This window comes from Crocuta crocuta, unplaced genomic scaffold, assembly GCF_008692635.1.
Source record: "Crocuta crocuta isolate KB4526 unplaced genomic scaffold, BGI_CrCroc_1.0 scaffold517, whole genome shotgun sequence".
Lineage (NCBI taxonomy): Eukaryota > Metazoa > Chordata > Mammalia > Carnivora > Hyaenidae > Crocuta > Crocuta crocuta.
In genome coordinates this window covers 1,828,405-1,836,489 of record NW_027529607.1, presented here as the reverse complement: position 1 = coordinate 1,836,489, position 8,085 = coordinate 1,828,405, and the positions used below count along the sequence as shown (strand labels likewise).

The 8,085-nt window shown below is 34.0% G+C and overlaps 1 pseudogene; it reads right to left on the bottom strand.

Annotated features, from left to right (window-relative positions):
- Positions 1 to 808: 808 nt before the first annotated feature.
- LOC144229824 (SNW domain-containing protein 1-like) overlaps positions 809 to 8,085 on the bottom strand; it is a 115,816-nt pseudogene continuing 108,539 nt past the window's right edge.

Genomic DNA, 8,085 nt, shown 5'->3' with positions numbered 1-8,085 from the left:
ATCCACAAACAAAAGACATAGATATCAACTTTTACAAACTAATGCCTGAGGGATTAATTGCTCCATCTATTACACTAAAACTCCAACTAGGACTCAGTAAAGGCACCTTACTATAATCCAAAATATTTCTATGGCCCCAATACTCCTACATGACACACAAGAGATTCAGGGTAATGAGTGACTGTCTACATCTCCAGTAAAATCTTGATTAAGTTTTGTTTCAAAGCTTTTCAGATGGAACCATGTGTTATACTGTTACTGCCACCTTTGCCAAAACATTTCAATCAGCCTCCAACAGTCTGTCCTACATCCCCGTGCTCGCTTAGTTCTGCAGCCTCTCTGCTGTCCTGCTACAGTCCTAAATTCCCAGTGTAAAATTCATCCAAACACTGAAAGATCGCTTCCATACTTAATCATTCTGGTTTGAAATTTCATATATTTTAAAGTGCTCTTATATTTAAAATCTAATAATATATAACATGTGGTGCTTCTTAAGTATTTTGTGTCTTACAAATTACTTAGGGTCTTGTCACATTGCAGATTCTGATTCAATAAGCCCAGGGAAGGGCTTGAGTGTCTGCATTTCCAACAAGCTCCCTGTTGACGTTACCATTGATGGTCTAAAGACTCCACATGAGGTAGCAAGGTGTTATAGGAAAACAAGCCTCCAGGAGGAGAGTTTGTGCATTTCAATAAATGTAAGGAAGACCTTCTAACACAAGATGAGCTATTATCGATTAAGATGTGGAAGCCAACTGTGTTAAGACGTGAGAATTATACTTCAAAGGGAATTAAGGATAGCTGTGTACTAAATCCTTTCCTTTGCCTTCTTTTTTCCTGTTTCTTTCCTTCTTCTCTTCCCTTTGTGTCTAAATATCCATTCTCATTTCTTCTTTTTCATTTCTGTACTGATTCTTAACGTCTTTTTATCCCCCTCCATTCAACTTCAAAGAAATGATTTTTATATTTCTAATGATTACTTTCAGCTTCATTTCCAAATTGTCTTGCTAAGCTTCTGCAAAGTTCCACCTAAGTGGCCCACATTCAGGATGATCTCATGAAGAAATGGGCTGTCAGTATTGCACAATCATTTTTGGGAGGCATTAAAAAGATTGTAGCATTGTGAGTTATGCTAGGCCATAGATATATAATATTCTCTAACATTAAGTTTCCCCAAGAGTAGCTTAAGCAAATCTGTAGTGATTTTATTTTGTTTTTATTTTTATTGTCTAAATGTTTTCATTTAAAACAAATCACTGCACCAAGCAAGAGCTGACTTTCCCCATTCCAAATTACACAGCATAATAGGGGCAAATGTCTTTTGTCAGGATAGGTCCAGTATGTGCATGGATATTCTTTCACTCACTGTGGTCGGGGCAATTTTATTCATCAGCAGTCATTCTTACACAAAACATTAACCCCAAAGCACTAACGTCACATAAAAAGAAGTGGTCTTAATTTCATGCATGGGGCAGTATGTTTTATAAGTGCTAAAAGGTAGAAGCACAAACACAACCCTCTTTTTAAAATAAGTTAAATNTCCCCCCCCCCCCCTCTTCCTCTTGTAATAAAAAGTAGTGTTGAGGTCTGACATGTAGACTTGGTTTTTATTCTGGCCGTTTACAAAGTGTTTCCCTATCTCACTTGTATCATTAGGGTTATGGATAAAACTTCATATACGTTTTTTTTTTTTTAATTTGAGAGAGAGAGATATACGTTTTTTTTTTTTAATTTGAGAGAGAGAGAGAGAGAGCACAAGAGTCAGTGAGAGGTGCAGAGGGAGGGAAGGAAGGAAAAATGGAAGGAGAGAGGAGGGAGAGAGAGAGAGAGAGAGAGAGAGAAAGAGAGGGAGAGAATTTTAAGTAGGCTCCATGCCCAGCACAGAACTCGATACAGGGCTGTATCATACAACCCTGGGATCATGACCTGAACCAAAATCAAAAGTTGAACACTCAACCAACGAAGCCTCCCAGGTACCCTAAAAGATCATTCACTTTGGAGAAAGGTGTAACTACTCCTTCTTCCTCTTTTTGCTTTCAAGGCTCATGTTCTTTGATATGGTTGCTATCTGAGGGTCTTTTAGGGCCACTTTGCTGTTTGACTTGTTCCAAAAACATGGTCAAATAAAAAAGGCCTTCCTCAAACTGAACTGATTCTTCTAGGCTTCTTTGCCTATGTACTGAGCCAGAAAAGTCCTTCTCGGGAACAACTCTGTTTGTCTTTATTCTGGCTTCTAGGTCATCATCATACCTGTCTTTGTCCAGATTTTTACTGGGCCTGTAAATATTAAGGACCATTATCTTTGGCACTCTACAGACTTGATCAGAAGCTTTGTAAATTTCATCTTTTCCACCTACAAAACCACTGTTCACACTCTTGGATTTGTTGAAAAGATTTTGGTCGTACTGAACTTTATTGGACATCTGAGGATTGGGCACATGAAGAGCAATGACTTCACTGATACCTCAGTTTTCTTTTCTCTGTACTTTTGACCTCTTATTAGGAGCTTCCCTGCAAAGATTCCAGTCATGCTGTCTGTCTTTTTGCCTGCCATGCCAGATTTCATCCCTCTCATGTGCCTCCCCATCTTCTTTTTCCACGTGGGTTTTGATCCCAACTCTTCTCTGACTGGCTTTCTAGGCTGTTTCTCTAAGTTTCTCTTCATTTTCTTCTTTTCTTTTTGAGCCATCTTCTTCTCTACTTGAGCAAGCATTTTTACACTTTCATGAACCTTCTGATCAGCAATATTGAGAGCTTCCCCGGCTTGGCAATGTTCTCATTGATGTGAAATGTCTGCAAGCCTCTTCCTGTTAACAGTCAGATGTTTGTCTAATGGAATTATACAATCCTTTGCATTTTTCCAGTTTGAAATACAAGAAGGGGACTTCCATTCTTATTGCCCCTTCATGGTCATCTTTTGGCTAATGGAGGATACATAACAGGTGCAGGAGGAGGTGGTCTTTGGGGAATTTTCTTATTAATCTTGAACCTTGGAGGTTCCACTGGATCTTTCTGCATTCCCACCATCCGAATAACTTTCTGTTTAGCTCCAGAGTCGAAAGTCATTCTTGACTGAGATGGTGAGTATGAAATATACTGAACAAGAGCTAGTTTATCAGCAGCTCAAATTGTCATGGCTGCAGCAACCTTCTATGATGCAGATTTTTCTAGGGCTACCCTTGTCTTTTCTGGTATCTCTTTCATGGCTTCTTCATCAGATCTGGGTCTGCAGGTCTGGGTCATCTGCATTCTTGGCTTCTTTGGGAACCAGGTCACTTTACTTACCATAACTGACTTTGTAATTTGACTGTTCTTGCTGAGAAATTGCATTATATTGAGATTTCCTTCAGGGTTTATCTGAACAGCCTGTTCATTTGACATTTTTTTTTCTTTCATCTGTATCTAGTGGATACTGGGCAACATAGATCCCTGGAAAATTACCTCCCACTACAAAATCCTGTAATAATTGCAGTATCCAGTTTCTCTGATGCTCATATGGGGGAGATTCTCTTTGAGAGACCAGAGAGGTCTGTTGAGATCTTGCCTTTTCTTCAGCCTCAAGCTGGACCCAAGATAGCTGAGTAGGTGAAGGTAAAAAGCTGGTAAACAATATCTTCTTTTTCCAAACTGAGCTGTAATGATTTTTAAAAATGTTCTCTACTGTATTATCTTAATTACTATCTTCAAAACATACACATACACATATAATTATGTTGTTAACATTGTGTTAGCTTAACTGTAGTCATTTTACAGACATATTGTTTTTCAAAAAAATAAAAATTCTGAACTTATTGGTGTTTCTGATCTTTTATTTGTGTGTGTGAGTGTTTCTTCTTTTATTTTAACATATTTTATACAGATACAGAGACAAGAGTTAAAATGTGACATAAATTTTCTGTAAATATATTGTCCTGTTTGGAGAACATAAATAAATCCCAGTACTATAATTTCTTTTCTAGTTGAAGTTGCAAAGGGGTATATAAGTTAAGATTATGAGATAAAAACTAACTTTTATAGTATTAATTATTTTTCTTATTTTGGTTTCTTGCTACATTCCTTTCTTGTGACTACAAAGAAAAGTGAGGAAGCTTGCAAGCAAAATCAGCTATAGAGAGTGTGAGATCATCAGTATAAAATATAAAAACAAAATAAAACAACTACCAAGTTAAAAAAGGCAGGGAGGGGAATGCATGCTTAAAGAAAAATAATAAACTAGTTGTATAGAACTAGATTCTAGGAAAGTGAAAATTTAGAAGTAGCAGATATGCAATTGATAAGAAAAACTAAAATATACCTTAATTTTTAATGTTATTGCTCATAATTTTCTACTTTTGTTCTTATAATTATTTTTCTTGAATAATATTCAAACTGAAAACAGTTTCCTACAGTGAATTAGGTGCTATGCATAGCATAGAACTGGGGATCATGTCCACTGGTTCATTGAATTTACAATCCAAGTTAATATTATTGTGTAATGCTTCAGTGAGCGTGGTATACCTAAGAGGCAAATAAGCTCTATCAGGCACCGAAGTGTCATTTGCTGTACCAGAAGTGGTAACAGAAATGGAACCCCAGTGTTCTGGAAGAAGATGTTTGCCTCTCATGGGTGATCACTAGAAACTAATTTGCTCACACTAAGATTGGATGATGATTGTGGCAGTTTTGTCTTTACTTCTTTTTATTAAGGGCACAAGATCACAAAATTACCATGTGTATACTTGGGAAAACCAAAGATAACATTCAAATATAAAAAGAAAACAAACATATATACATACACTAACACATGGTCAGAATAAATGCATTGTCAAGCCTCAAACCTAGTGTTTTTCTGATGTATTTTATTTTTTACCTCACTATTAGAATTCTTCAGATATATTAAAGATATATGTGTGAAAGACTAACTGTTTCTTGGAATGCCTAAGTGAAAAAGAAACTACGAATTTATGGGCAGGAACAAGAAACTGTAATCTACTCAAGTTTGGAGGTAACATTGGAAGATATATATATAGATAGATAGATAGATATAGATATATATACACATTATATACATATATAAAAAAAACAAGGGTAAGCTTAATTTAACTCAAGCCAATATTATTTCGATCCTTAAATGAAGAGGTTTTATAACTAAAACAATAATTTTAACATGGGAAGTATGTATCCTGTCTGTTTAACTATGGACCCATTGCTTGTAATATTTTTTTCACTGGTTTTCTTAGACAGAGATTCCCAAATGCTGGGGTCACTTACCATGTTTTTTGTATGCCCACGGAATGGGTAGCAATAAATTAGGACAGTACATTTCTTGAATCATTTCACAAAATGTTCAGATAATTTCTACCCAGAAATAAAAAGATAAAACTAACATTCATAACAGAACTATTATTAGATTGCAACTCTGATAGCTTACATATGATATCTTATTTAATTGCTTAGAAGCAAATTTAATCTACACATTATCATTTTGGAATATGAAGCTTAAATAATCATTGAACTGTCATCTGTATGTTGTGTGAACATGCTGGTCACACTTAGTCATGTCTACTACTCTTTATTATTTTTCTTGACATGTATTTAGAAATTAAGAATAATTGGAAATTAGGAAAAAAAGATAAATTATAGGAAAAACATTTGAGCATGTAAGTAAGAACCACAAAACATATGAGTATAAAATTTCATAAAAGTGTATTTATAAGACAAATAAGTTCATAAAATATTATTTCTCAAATGGGTTATATTATCAAAATTCATTGTGCAAAACTCACAAAGGTATACTTAGCACATTTTTTCATTAATTATAATAGCATAAACTTCAGGTGCTAATGTATGAATTTTTTTTGAAATGTGATTTTTTTATTTTCACTTACATAAATAATGTTTTTGAAGTATTTTAAGGATTTAAAAAATATATAATTAATGATTTTATAGTTATTTTACTTTTTAATATTATCTTCTATAATATATTTTACACTGCTATAATGTCTTATATGAATTAAAAATTCAATTCTTGGAGTTTTACATAAATTACCTGTAAAGATTTGTATTTTCAAGATATATTTATTACAAAGTGGAATAAAATAACTTTGTGAATTACGCATAAACATGAATGTTTAATTTATTATAGCACATTTGAAACATTCAATAGCAGTCAGAAAAGCTCTAAAATTACTGCAACTGTAGATATACAGATGCCATTGTTCTAGCAAATAATTCTAAATCAGCATATTTTATTACTTGCCAATCTCAAGAGCTAAACTTTATAACAAGTAATTTTTCTTTTCTATTACCTATAGTTTAACTCCTAGTAAAGGAAAAGACAGATTTTATCATTTGAGAGTACACCTTTTTACTCTAATGTTTAACTAAAATCATTAAATGTTCATTTCCAACTATACTTAATGAGTACTTGAGTAGAAATAATGAACTCCTTAAATATGCCTGACTTTAAGCCGCTGATTTTTACCATTTCTACAGTTCCAATAAATATCTATTTCTGTTCACCCAGAAAAAACAATTTCTGACAAATCACTTCTCAATTCAAATGTATGTTGATCTTATTTACTAAATCTTATTTAACAGTATACAGTAAGAACCAACACTAACAGCAATAATAAAATTTATGACTTGGCTGCCCCACCATTTAATTGGATATAATCTTTAATTATTGAAACTAATCACTGTCTATACAGAATCCATTATATTTTTTGTTTGTGGCTTCTGTATTTTACTGCATTATTCAAGCAATCTATCAACAGAACTAAAAGAAGTAGAATAAAGCACATACATTGTCTCATTGAGTGGATATATTAAAAACAAAAATTAACTCAACTTTGATTTTCTTTTATATTTCAACAAATGAACCAATTCATTACTGGCTTAAGTACTTCTATGAATTTAATCACAATTATTAGCATATGTTGCCTAGTTGAGGAGTGCTGGCTGATAGAGGAATATCATAATGGATGCAAAGGAGTTCATGAACACTAAACCAGCTCTGCAAGAATTATTAAAGGGACCCCTTATGCCAGAAAGTGAGGCCAAAAGTGACAAAGACTAGACAGGAACAGACACAATCTACAGGAACAGTGATTTTACAGGTAGTACAATGGCACTAAATTCATATATATCAATAACTACTATAAAGGTAAATGGACTAAATGTGCCAATCAAAAGACATAAGGTATCAGAATGGATTAGAAGAATAATAACCTTGATATGCTTTTTCAAGAGGTCATTTTATACCCAAAAACCTCCAGATTGAAAATGAGGGGATAGAAAATAATTTATCATGCTAAGGATATCAAAGGAAAGCTGGAGTAGCCATATGTGTATCAGGGAAACTAGATTTTAAACCAAACACTGAAACAAGAGATGAAGAAGGACACTATATCATAATTAAAGGGTCTATACAACAATGTCTGACAATTATAAATATTTATGCCCCCAACTTGTAGACTGCCAAATATATAAAGCCAACTAATAACTAACTTAAAGAAACTCATTGATATAATACAATAATAGTAGGGGGCTTTAATGCTCCACTTACATCAACAGACAGATCATATAAGCAAAATATCAACAAGGAAACAATAGCTTTGAATGACACACTGGAACAGATGTCTTTAACAGATATGTTTAGATCATTTTATCATAATGAAGCAAAATACACATTCTTTTTGTGTGCTTATGGAACATTCTCCAAAATAACTCATGTACTGGGACACAAATCAGGCCTCAACCAGTACAAAATGATTGAGATAATACCATGTATATCTTCAGACCACAATGCTATAATACTAGAAGTCAACTACAAGAAAAAATTTGGAATGACCATAAATACATGGAGGTTAAACAACATCCTACTAAGGAGGGGCACCTACATGACTCAGCCCATTAAGCATCTGACTTCAGCTCAGGTCATGATCTAACAGACTGCAGTTCATTGGGCTCTGTGCTCACAGCTCAGAGCCTGGAGCCGGCTTTGCAGAGCCTAGAGCTGGCTTCTGGACTCTGTGTCTCCCTCTCTGCCTTCCCTCCCCTATGAAATAAACATTTTTTTAATGTAAAAAAAAAAAAAAGAACATC